This window comes from Maylandia zebra, linkage group LG7, assembly GCF_041146795.1.
Source record: "Maylandia zebra isolate NMK-2024a linkage group LG7, Mzebra_GT3a, whole genome shotgun sequence".
Lineage (NCBI taxonomy): Eukaryota > Metazoa > Chordata > Actinopteri > Cichliformes > Cichlidae > Maylandia > Maylandia zebra.
In genome coordinates, this window is record NC_135173.1 from 65,711,329 (window position 1) to 65,723,654 (window position 12,326).

The window sequence follows — 12,326 nt, forward strand, 5'->3', positions numbered from 1 at the left end:
CTGGCTTCCTTTTATACAGACTGACGCTGCCCTGCAATCAATATGCAGGTGGATTCACAATTAACCTAGTTGCGTAGCCAAGAGCGAGCGCAGGAGAGAGTGAGGGTGGTATAGCAAGCGAGGGAGAGAGAGAGAAAGAGAAAGGCCAGTAGTCCATCCGGCTACATTAATAAAATATTATCTTTTTCCTCTTTGCCTCAGACAACAACCTCAGAACTGAAGTCAGGGCTCTAACACACAAAATGAAGCACAAACATGCTTCTTTTTGTTTGTGTCATTTATTTCTGATATTGTTACTTACAGACAGCAACAACAGCTGGTTATAGACAAACATTATGCCAGCTAATGTTAGCCTTGTGTGTCCTAAAAATGTCACTTTTTCCTCTGATAAACAGTGTTGCTTGTATTCTCACATCATATGAGAATTCATTAACTAAATGTCAGAGTTAAACAAGGTTACATCCACTTCAAAGACAGTTTCGCTAACAGCAGCTAACAGTGGCAAAAAACAAACAAACAAAAATGGTCTTAATGACAGAAAAGTTCAGCATATCCTCAACAACTCACCTGATTATCACCGTCATAGGTCAGAAGTGTGCTACTCTGAATCACTGACCCATATCAGACAAAGTTTTACAGCCTCTTCCAGAGTAAATAGATGTGGATGCTTCTCCCTCTGCATACTGACAGCTGAGATAAACCACTGTAAGTAGGATTATGCACTTTAACTGGGCAGGTTATTAAAACAGAGCTCAGTTGACTGCAATCTCCTGACATCTAACAGTAAAAGTTTTACTCAGTTCAACTTTAGGGATTTCAGTCTGGAGCCCTGTAGGATAGGTTGGCATAGGCTCCACCCCTAATCCCCCAATGATAGATGAATTAAAGTAGGTGTGCCTGCAAAGGCCGCTAGAGTTGCTTGGTACTAAGGTTCACCCAGTGGTAACTGAATTCGGTACCTCAAACACTCTTATTAAAATTATCTTACAAATGATAAAATAGACTGTGAGTTACACACTGTCTAATAACATTATCAGCTGTCTTTAGTCACACAAACACGGAGATGCTGTTGGCAGATATGACCTCTTGTAGTTTGCACAGAAACAAAAACTATTTTTACTGTGTCTGCCCACTTTTTTCTATACTTGAAAATTCTCATAATTACCAGTGATGAGGATAGGCTTTAACATCGTGTGCCTCTGGGAAGGACAATGATATACCCAGATGTCTTCATCTCTCTACATGCACACATAAAATATTAAAGACATAAATCATACTGAAATTTAAGTATATGAATACATATTAATATTATAGTACTTGTTTAATATGAAGTGTTCTACTGCACTACAGTGTTGTTGAGTGAGATGCTAGTATTTTATTATTCTGTAATAATCAGGTAAATCTCTGTCCTTGGTTAATCGTCTCTAAAATGGGAAAATAAGAACAAATTTTTTTTTCGAGATCTGGGTGAAGGAAAACTGAAATAAAAGCATCAGTTTAAACAAAAAAGCAACCTCATTAAAATGAGATCACATTTGCTGTGATTTAGGAACTAAATTCACAGCTAAGGTTTTCTTTCTCACGAAATTACATTCAATTAAAATGGTAGTGATGTGGAAAATGGGAAAATAGAAGTGTCGTCTTGTAAGTGCATGTTTCTTCTTCAGTTCATTTGTACTTATTTTTGCTTGGTTTTTTATTTAAATTCAATCAATCTCTCATTTTTTTCATAACATCGAGATTTTAGATCTGGCTGGCTATGCTGTGATTGACTGATTTAAAAAAAGAAGCTCTTGTTTTTAATGGAAAATTTTTAAAGGGAAAAGGAGGAAAAGGATAAGAGACAAAAGCCATGCTAACTAGTGCTGTTGTGCTTTGATGTTAAAATTCACTATCTGTATATCTGTTTGTCAGATTAAAGTGAAATATAACCAGGTAACCGAAGCGATGTGTAACCACCCACCAGGGTGTGGATGTGTTAGAGAAGACAGCAGCGCTAAAGTTAGCCAAACTCACACAGGATCCAAAGGATCATGAGTAGCCCTGTGGTTTTTACACTGTGACTGATGACCACATGCTCGCAACTAATAGTTTACATGGATGTTAAAGACACAGAGCAATTCCTTTTCTCTGACCTTAATGCTAAATGAAAATCTGCTTGGACACAGCTCTACTTCACTGACTTGTTTTCAAAGAATAGAATTGATTTTAAAAACAAATGACATGTCTCAGTGCTTGTTGTTGCCGAATGTCTGGAGCAAATTCAATTAAAAAAAAATTGCGTTATTTATTCAGTAAAAACTGTGGAGCAGACAAGCTCAAGTGATGCTGTGCCTCCTGAAAATGTAATTTTGAGTTGTACTTTTCTTTATTGAGGTGTTTTTCATCGGCACATTTGTCAGTCTCAGGTTATGCCACGGTTCATTGTATTATTCTCAGTACCAGCAGCTCACAAATCAGCAAACACGGGAGTGGCACAAGTTAATTTGTTTTGCTCCAGATACATTTTTACAGGATATCTGCAGCCTGTAAAAGCCTGACACTGCTGAAGGTGACTTATTTGTGTGTGCACAGCAAATTCTGGACAACAGAGGGAAACTAACAAACACTGCGCCCATGTTTGTTGGAAAAAATTGCAACTACGGCAATTCAGCGTGACAGAGTCTACAATTGAGTGCAAAGCAGGAGTCGGGCTGCGTATAAATCATCTCCCCTCACTCGGTCAGTTATCCTTCCTCCCTCCATCACCTGCTATGAACTCACCTGAGCTGCCGGCTGTGGAAAGCTCAACTCACAGCAAGGGTGCAAATGAACCAGATCACACACTGAGAGGCAGTGAGAGTCAAACAGCGGATTTCCTTGCAGATAGTTCAAACGAGGACATAAATGCAACGTGAACAAAAGCGGAGCATGAATAACCTCAGGCTGCCTTGAATGTGTGTTTGCCTTTTCAAGACCGACACCACAAACTCCTCTGTGTACCAGAGTTTTCTAGAGTCAAATGTGAGTTCATCTGTGCAACAGCTAAAGCTTAGTCTAAACTGAGTCGTGCAATGCAGCACTGATGAAAAGCACAGCAGCAAATCTACAATCGAATGGTTGAAAAATGAAAAAATCAAGATTCTGCAGTCGTTGCCTCAAGTTACTGAACCATAAAGTGTACTTAGGCTTTCACAGACTGCTTTTGCTTAGTTTTGGCTAAAAAAAAAATATTAAAATGGTTTAAGGTTGTAGTTACTTATTACCTGTTAGTGTAGCATTAGGAGCTTTAATAATTGCATTAAGGACATTAAAAGCCTGATTTGTGCACTTGTTCAGACGCCTTCCTCCCGTCTTTGGTGAAAAAAGGTGATTCTGAAAACCAGCAACCTCATTTCCTGTCTTGACTTTCCCCAGTTAAAGGTTAAATAAAGACTAAAATAAAAAAAAATAAAAAAACCTGAACAGCAGTGGACTGACAGCGTCTGACCTCACCGCCATGGGCTGAAAACACAGATCACTGCAGGCAGCCAAGGACAGGTGGAGGAGGAGGAGGATAACTGTATGGAGGCTGTAGACTAAGAGGAAGAAGATGAAAGGGAGGAACAGAAGATGGAGAGAGAAAGAGGCTGACGGCATTAAAAACAAATCTGTTGGCAGCCGGCAGATAAACGCTCCACTCACTTTACATCCACACGCTCTCTCTCTCATCTACTGTTTACCTCCCTCAGCCTTATCCTATCTCTGTTCACTAGTTTGCATCATCCTTTTGTCTTTCCTTCACACGTCTCCTCACTCGTGGCCCAATTTCCACATGATTTGTTTGTGTGGGGCAGCTCTGGTTGTGCTTCATGCATTGCAATTATGTACACTTATGCCTCTCAGGGGTTTGCCCTGTGCCAGAGTCTTTTTAGCTACAATTTCAGGATCAGAAAAGGAGGTTTAAAGACTAATTAAAAACTGTGATAGTTCCCAGTTTGTGCAGAGCTAAAGCCAGTCACTCCGTCCAAGGTGAAAAAGTACACCTGATCTGAAAAAAAGGACAACTTTAAGGCTAAAAAAAAAGGACAGAAATTAATCCAACCTGCAGTTCCTCTAATGTCCACTTGAGACTGTCTACGAAAGTGAGTCAGTCCGTGTAGACTTCCATGTCCAACTTTATAGCAGACAGAGCCGTGTTTACAGACTGCGACAAAAATGGTTTTAATTTTTGTGGATATACTTTTTTTTAAACACATCCATTTTAATAACGTGAGGCTTGAAGGTTGATGTCCTAATGGAGGGTCACACAGGCGGCTGTAGCTGTTTACTGTCTGTTGGGCTTTGTTGCAGCTAGTTGGAGTCTCTTATCTGGATGTCTGGACTGTGTTGGTGCCTTTTGAGAAGTAATATGGCCTCCTGTAGATTTAGTTGTAATAACAGACCATCCAAAAAGCAGCTTTGATCTGCATCTATTTTACACGTATACAGTTTATACTAACCCAGCTGGCTAGAATGAGTACCTTAGCAGCTGTAGCCTTTTCTGACACTAGAAATCCAACACAGGGGCAGCCAAAAAATAAGTTTGCATTTTTCGTAATGGCCAGTAGGGGGTGATAGTTTTGGTTACAGAAAATGTTTCTGTGTTTTTGTGGCTGTGGAGGTAGAGTGGATCGTTTACCAATGGGAAGGTTTTATCCAGGAAAGTTTATAAGGACGATTTTCCAGGATTTGCTCATTTGCTAACAACCTGTCAATCACAAAATGTGCAATTTCACAGATCCGCCCCTCGCTTGTCACACCTGGTTTCAAAACACTAACCTGGCAACAGTAATAGCACTCAGCATGCGCCTTCATATTTAACAGACCAGGATTACAGTACTAGTCAAGTTCACATTCGCTGTGTACATCTTTCATATACAGTCTGTGGTCTTCCTGCCAAGACTGAGCACCTTGTTTTTATGCTTTACCCATGGATCAGATGTCATTTTGTACAAAACTGTCCAGCATTAGAATATTTGAGCCTTTCAGTCAGTTGAAGAACAAAATATGACCCGTGCTGCATTCTGTGAAGATCCCCCCACAATAATCAGAAGTAATGTATTCATTTGTTTAGCTTCCTGAAGATTTACTGAAGTTTTTCAATGTTAGTCCGCCCTGCCTCACTCTGTAGGAAGCTAGGCAGGATGCAAAGCTGTGTCAACACTGCTGCCCTGTAAATATTTATAGGCGTTTATCTGCTGGGCTGCGGATTATCAGCTTAGTGTGGTACAGTAGCCCCCCGACCAACACAAGCACAACACGTTCACCTGTTACCCTGATGTGTTGTGACTGCAGGGACAAACACAGCGGGACGTCTGAGTGTGTTTCTGTGAGCGTGCAGATCATACAAACCCACAAATCAAGGGTGCTGATAATGCCCTAAAACATCTGCTGTATGCCTAAACTTTGCTTTCACTGCACTGAACTGTTTGTGTGACACAAAATAAAAACCAAAATGCTGAACTTTATTAGGAGATAAAAATAAAGTCTCTTTGAGGAGATGTCAGGTCTGTCAGGCACCGTCAGCGACGCAGGCAGTAAAGTTTCTGTTTAACGACACGATGTTCCAGCCCTCTTTGCACGAGGGCTGCTTGATATTTTTAGCTTCTCTTTTACCTTCCCCATCAACTTCAAACTCTATTGAATTCTAATAAATTAAAACTATCAGGTTCCCTCTCAGGTGGTTTCCATAGACATGAGCATTAAACACAAGATTCACAAACACTATTTATGTACTTATACGTATGTATAAGTCATCACTTATATTGCTTTTTAACCTTTATTTGCGTACTTATCGATGTAACAGTCAGTATAAAACTGAAGTTAATACAATAATACAGTATCCAGTTGTTAAGTGATGACATGTAATCCCTGGTTCATTAAAGCTGTTGTCATTTTAGTGAAGTGTTTTAATGCTTTGTATCTTGCTTTATTTAATCTGAAGCCCTGCCAAAAAATATTCAGTGATCAGTGCCGGCCTCTCTGGGTTTTTATTACCACCAGTTGTCTGCAGGACATCTTAAAGCTTAGTTTTTAAAACCTTATAATGTAACTACACCCCATTACCTCACAGATTACAAGACACCAAATATTTGAACGGGTCAGAAAAGAATCACTCTGAGGCTAACAAAGATATGAATGGGTACATGAAGCCAAGAACCAGGAATTTTAATATAGTGAGTAATCTCAACCATGCAGCAGTAGATTAATGACAGTGTATTATGACTAAGCTGATGGTGTGCATGGATCCTAACGTCAGTAACCATACTGTTGCTGTTGTTTAGTTTTTTGTCTTCATTTATGTCTGAAGTGATAGCAGAGCTGTTGGTTTTAATTTTTCAGAAACCCCTAATTCAGAACATGGTGTATCATCTTTAGGTGGAAACCAGTGAGATAACTTTATGTCCTGTTTTTCATGGATGCCTGGATGTTAAACTTGATGGTCACATCTGGTAGAGCAGCCACACTGATCACTTTATTAAATATGAGAGAATTCAGACAGTTTTTAACTCTCAGTCATGCTGTAGAGTATTTTTGAGTTTGGGAACTGAAGAGTTTTGACCTGGAAACATCCAGGACCTGGAAGACATCAACTTAGGACTTGACTTAAGAGGCAGGTATGGACAAAAGTATTGGGTCACACCTCTTAGTCTTTGAATTCAAGTGTTTCCAGTCCATTTGCTACAGGTATATAAAATGAAGCACCTAGCCATTCATTCTGCCCTTAGAAACATTTGTGAAATATTTGGGTTGTTGTAAAGAGCTGGTGAATTGGAGGGTGGTGCTGTAATAGGATGCAACTGTTGCAACAGTTATTTCTCCTTCAGCTGTGTCATATATTATGGCAAAGTGAAAGTACGTAGGAACCACATCATCTCAGCCAGGAAACGTCAGACCACATAAAGTTGGGTTGCCGAGCACCAAATCACAGCAACAGTCACCTCCAGGTGCTTTTTTTCTTCTTGGGTTCTTGGGTGCATTTATTTTTCCCATTTTAATTTACAAAGCTATGAATGTGTATAAATTCGGCAGCAGTACACGCTCCTTGTGGTCATTGGATTCCGTAGCTTCATGCAGCTTTGCTTCAGTTTCACTACTTCTGTTCTGGCCATCATAGCAGACGTACATTTTCAGCATTGGTGTCAAGAAATGGCACCTCACTAACTGTTAAAAAGCAGCAACCATTATTCCCAACATACGCTGCCATCCTCTGACACGTTACAAACACTAAATGTGCTGATGTGTGTGGCCTTCAGTCATTCATGGCTTCCTAATTTGGCATGAAATCCTCAAAACTGGGAGAAAACAGGCTCTAGATGGAGTTAAATTCTGAACCTGAATATCTCTGCATGTTTGTAGGTGCACACAGCTTCTTTCCCCGGCCTTTAAAGTGTAAATGATTTTTTTTCCCATGTCACAGAAGAACCTTTTAAAATGTACTGAGCAGACATATTCGTGTGTGTGTGTGCGTATGCATTTCTATTTGTGTGACAGTGAAAGAGATGAAGTGTATTCATGTTCCCCCTGCAGTCATTGCTCCTCCAGCTGTAGATGGCTGCTGTGATAGGCAGCAGAGGTTGGCAGCGAGAGGAAAGGCTTCTCCTCATCCTCGCAGTCGCCTCCTCTATCGTTCCCTGCATCAAATTGGAGCTGTCAGTCAGCTCTCACCCGCAGCACAGCACACTCTATCAGACCGCAACAACCGCGGGAAAAAACACGGCATCAGCGAGCGGCGACATAACACCAAAAGGGAGAAGGTGCAGCGAGTGCTGAAAGGAGGGCATCTGGGATTATTTGATGAAATGAAATCAGTGCTGGTTATCCGCTTATAGAAGATAAATCACTCTGTCCTTTAGAAAGTTTCATCTCACCTCCAGCAGGTAACGCAGCCCGACAGAGGGAGCAGCTGCAACTGATTTAAGACCAAATTCACTTTCAGCTGACTTTCAACTGCAGCTACATACAAATGGCACAGCTTTCATTCTCAATTAATTTCCTTATAAATCAATTTGATACTTTCATTACAAGTAAGGAGAAAAACTAGGCTGTATGAAAACTTCCTTCAGGGGGAGGTTTTAAACACTTGTGTTATCCTGCTGTGTCTTAAAATACAGCTTTAAATTGAAGTTTTTCTTTATTTTCTACCATATATATCCTGGAATATGACAGATGTGTCTCATATTTTAAATAACAAGGCCAGCATATGTACAAGTAAGTGTGAGCCAATCACTCTAAATGCTCATGGTCATTATATATGGTCATTACAGCTGCTGTCCTAATCTACGGTTTGCAAGAGGCAGCCAATCAGAAGGAAGTTAGGACCACAAGACGACCTACATATGTATGATTTTGAAGTCTGATTCATGCAAAGCTATGCTGGTAAAGTCCAAGAGTCCCCTTTGATAAATAGGTGTTGCATTACTATATATTTTACTTAATAGTTTCCAAGGTAACGGTTGTTAACACACACACCAAAATAAATAATGGCGTACCATCTAAAATAGTCACGGTTTTGAATTCCCAAATTTAGAAACTCATAAGCAAAACATTTTAGAAACAGAAGTGATTATACTGTGTCATGAGAAAAGCGTTGGTTCTCTGGGTGATGCACAACAATTAGTTTGGACATTTGTGGGGGAAAAAGTATTTTTCCCAAACACCCTGTAAATGCTGGTTGGTATGTTCTGCATACTTCCTGTCAGTTTAAGAGTGTTTTCACAGCTGCACCTGAACTCTGGTTTAATAAACAAGAACTTTCAAATCAAACTGGAAAAAGCTACAAGTTCTAATCTCATCAGCTGATTTGGATGCAAACGAAGACCAGCCATGAGGAATGCTTTGCATTAAATGAGTCTTACATGAATGTCAAGTTCGCATCAAGTTATCCAATAAGCTATATATCTCTGCTTGTTTTTACAAACATCAGTCTTACTGTTGAGCTTCATTGCTCCTGTTACAATCATCAATCATTAAAATAATAAAAAAGTAAAAAAAAGACAAAACAGAAAAGAAACTGGGCTTCCTGTACAGAATGGCAGCATCCCATCATTCTGATGTGTTGTATTTCACATACAGTTCAGAAAGAACTGCATAAGTGCATGCATGAAAAATAAACTATAAAATATATAACTTTTAGAACACGTACCCGTCCAAATATTTACAGTTTAGCCTGTATGGATTTGTATTTTACAAACCGCTGGACAGCATCGCTTTTAACAAACAGGAGGAGAAGGTGTAGGTAATGTTTTTTGCAGGATATTACTTCAACTTTGGTTCTCCAAAAATCTAATTAATATCCTGCTAAAGCAGTGAGTTAAGCACGGCGGGAACATTTTAAAATAAAATACAGTGTGAGTGTTTATGGTGACGAAAGAATATGGAACATTCCTTATTAATGGGGTTTTAATAGTTTGGAGTAAGGATGCAGCTCTTTGGCATAAAGCAATGCAATGTACTCAAACAGTTTCACTTGGATGCATTCAGTGTTGGTTTGTCTCTGTGTGTGAGATTTATTTGAAAAGACTCTTAACCTTTAAATACTTTTTTATTCATGCAACCTACCCTAACCTCAGCCTTCTATACGCGTTTGCATCTGAAAGTATTAAAAGGAAATTTGGTTTTTAGTTGGGAATTAAACTCAAAGATCACAAAATCATTAAAGCATCATAAAAAAATCTATACAAATAGTTTAAGGAGAAGTTATTGGTTCAGCTTCTCAATGCAGATTAATAGAGCACATTAGTGCCTCATAGTTTGGTTTCTCATATCAGGAATGAAGCATTCTTGCAAGAAGATGAACGAGAGGAGCTGAAGGACGACTCATGACCTGTCCACTTGAGCAGACTGTCCTGTTGTCTCTGCTCTTTAGTATTGAGGCCTGTAATTGGATCACAGTGATGCTCTACGAGTTGTATGTCATCCTCATATTAAACCTCTTCCTCTATTAGTTTAATTGGCATATTCAACCTCTGAATGGAGGGAGCAGTGTGACGGTTATTTGAACTAAATCTTAACATCAGACCACCTGCAAATATTTAGTCAGGAAATGTATTAAATCTACTTTCCATGCACCATCAACACAGGAGCACCTCAGGGATGTGTCCTCTCGCCACTGCTCTACTCCCTCTACACTTCAGACTGTGTGGCCACCCATGGCTCCAACACCATTGTGAAGTTTGCTGACGACACAGTGGTGTTGGGTGCCATCTCCAACAACGATGAGGCGGCCTACATGGATGAAGTGAAGAATCTGGCATCGTGGTGCCAGGACAACCACCTCCAGCTGAACGTCAGCAAAACCAAGGAGCTGGTGGTGGACTTCAGAAGGGGTCAGCACAGAGACTACAAGCCCATTATCATCAATGGAGCTCCAGTGGAGAGGGTGCAGTCCTTCAAGTATCTTGGTGTCCACATCTCCTCAGACCTGACATGGGCTGCCCACATTCAGGTCCAGACCAAAAAGGCTAGGCAGCGCCTGTATCACCTACGACAACTGAGGAAGTTCAGGGTCTCTCCAAAGATCCTCAGGATTTTCTATACAGGCGCTGTGGAGAGCATCCTCACACAGAACATGACATCGTGGTTTGGGAACAGCTGTGTGAAGGACCAAAAAGCTCTCCAGAGAGTGATCCGTACAGCAGAACGCTGCTGCAGGATTGCTCTCCCCCCGCTTCAGGACACCTACACCAGGAGATGCCGGACTAGAGCAGCGCAGATACTGAAGGACCCGTCCCATCCTGGCAACAAACTGTTCCAACTTCTGCAATCTGGTAGAAGGTTCCGCATCTTCCGGGCAAGGACAGAGAGACTCAAGAGGAGCTTCTATCCCCAAGCCATCCGTGCCCTAAACACACACACCCGCCCTCTCACATCATCTATAATTGACTGAGACAGGACTCTTCCAGACACTAAACCAAGGCACAATGTACATTTCAATTCCTTTAATTTTAAATATGTTTATATTGTCTATCCTGTAAAATAGTCAGATATCTATTCATATTAATGTACAGAATTCACCTGCTTGCTGCTACTACTGCACATTCACCCAGTATATATATATATATATATATATGTATATGTTCTTCCTCTACACCCCCCCCCCCCCCCCCCCCCCCAATAATTTTTGCACATGTCGAGGAGCGTGTCAGGCTACATTTCACTGTGTGTTATACTTGTATAACTATGCATGTGACAAATAAAGAACCTTGAACCTATGTTGCATGTATTCCCTGTTTTCCTTATGTTTGCCTTTCATATTTTCAACAAATAGGTACACGGGCAGCTTTGTTGTAGACCACATGGCCACTGGTTTTCGAAGCCTCAACATTAACACTTTGGTCACCAATGTTTTGGGTTATTGGAGGCAGAAGTTATCAAATCTGGACAAAGGATGACTTTGTTGGTTACCGTAGTCTGTATCCATAAAGACACAGATAGCTGCTAATTAGGGCTAAATAACAGAATAAAATCTTGGACTTTGATTCACCAAAACTTGAGCACAGGCTTCCTCATGTGAGTGCATGGGCATATATCAAGGAGAGACCACATCAGGTACTCTACAGATGCACGGTGCACAGTAGTAGAGTCATATCTTCTCGTAGAGTCAGCTGTGCAGAGGGACATTTTTTAGAGCACTGAGGTGTTCACACAAATGCTTTGAGAGAGGTGTAAAAGAGGCCAGCTGTCTCCCTGGACGACCACCAATGAGCAAAGATGGAGGTTTATAACGTGAACGTCAGCCACCTTATAATGCAAACCCTTCTGAGACACCTGTGTGACCTCAAACACTCGCACGATGGTAGGCTGGGGCACCGACTCCAAAATGATTCTCCTATTTGTTCTGATGAGTTTTTGGTTTGTCTTTGATTTTGGTCGTCAGATATTTAAATTAACCTTGAGACTTTTTTTCTGCAGATCATAAGAGAAATCTCTCGGTCACTCAGACATCTTACTGACGCAATACTGAAGCATCAAATGTGGATTAATCCACCACTTAAATTCACTGATTCCTCCAGATTAAGAAAAATAGCTGCATTAGGAAATTATTGACTGTTGTTTTTAAATGAAGGTATATATTTTACAAGTTCATTCTAAAGATTTGTGTTTGGAGTTGCAAGCCAGAAACATTGCAGGGAAAGTTCAGAGAAATAAAAGCCTTTAAAAAATAAAAAGATTATTCTTTGTTTCCTCTCCGCTTTCTGCTTTTAAAACTTTAATAACAAAGATTTTTGTGTATAAAAATGACTTCAAACAAGCTGCTCTTCATAAAGATGAACTCTGCTCACAACATAAATTTGCCTTCATTTCATTGTAACAATAAAGTAGCC

At 40.3% G+C, this 12,326-nt stretch overlaps 1 protein-coding gene and 1 long non-coding RNA gene across 5 annotated transcripts in view; one reads left to right on the plus strand and one right to left on the minus strand.

The window, feature by feature from the left end:
- LOC143419574 (RNA-binding Raly-like protein) overlaps positions 1 to 12,326 on the plus strand; it is a 100,355-nt gene that overhangs the window by 72,451 nt on the left and 15,578 nt on the right. The gene's annotated exons all lie outside the window — the stretch shown is intronic.
- Positions 1 to 12,326, minus strand: part of LOC143419576 (uncharacterized) — a 64,816-nt gene that overhangs the window by 35,634 nt on the left and 16,856 nt on the right. The gene's annotated exons all lie outside the window — the stretch shown is intronic.